General features: G+C 54.9%; 1 pseudogene; it reads right to left on the bottom strand.

Annotated features, from left to right (window-relative positions):
• Positions 1-243: 243 nt before the first annotated feature.
• On the bottom strand, positions 244-698 carry LOC106512598 (melatonin receptor type 1A pseudogene; annotated as a pseudogene).
• Positions 699-719: the final 21 nt, after the last annotated feature.

Raw genomic sequence — 719 nt, 5'->3', positions numbered from 1 at the left:
GTAACTTTACAAACAACACCTCATAGATTTGCTCCTTTTGTGCTCATGAAGATTCTTAATCAGGAGGGATTACAGAGAATATTTAATCTGAACACTGAGACAGAGCTGCACCTGTTCTCTGTTCAAGTGATTTTTTAAAAAAGTTTTCTTAAAGAGTTTGTTTGAGATAATAAGAACTTTTCTTGTTTATTATATTCTGTTATTGATGAATTGATCAGAAAATCGAGCTGATCAAACTTCTACCTGCTTTCCTGAGTTTCCTGTTCCTGAACACGGACACGATGACCAGCAGGTTCCCGATAACATCCACCACGATGGTCGTGATCAGGACCCCGGCCAGCACCGGGGCCACCCAGGGCAGGGGGTGGTGCTGCTGGCCCGGGGCCCCCTCCTGCCCGCCGGCCGGAGTGGAGTTGCGGGGCTCCAGGGTCCCTTCCACCACGGTGGGCTCATGGTCCTCCAGGGGCATCAGTTGAGGCAGGTGCCGCGGGTCGACGAGTCGCATCGGGTCGGGTCCGTTCAGCATGACGCGCGCGGGTCAGAGGCGGCCGTGCGCGTGACTGCGCGCGACGGGTCCGAGCGAGGCGGGTTCTTCAGGCGCCCAGGGGTCCACAGCTGGAGGCATGGTGGGACATTTTACACTGTTCACCTCCCGCCATGGAGACAGAGGCGCGTGTCAGCCGCGGCTTCATTCATAAATCCAGGTCCTGGTCCTGTTC

Source organism: Austrofundulus limnaeus, unplaced genomic scaffold (assembly GCF_001266775.1).
Source record: "Austrofundulus limnaeus strain Quisiro unplaced genomic scaffold, Austrofundulus_limnaeus-1.0 Scaffold8764, whole genome shotgun sequence".
Lineage (NCBI taxonomy): Eukaryota > Metazoa > Chordata > Actinopteri > Cyprinodontiformes > Rivulidae > Austrofundulus > Austrofundulus limnaeus.
Note: the sequence above shows the minus strand (reverse complement) of the source record. Positions and strands in the feature narration are given on the sequence as shown.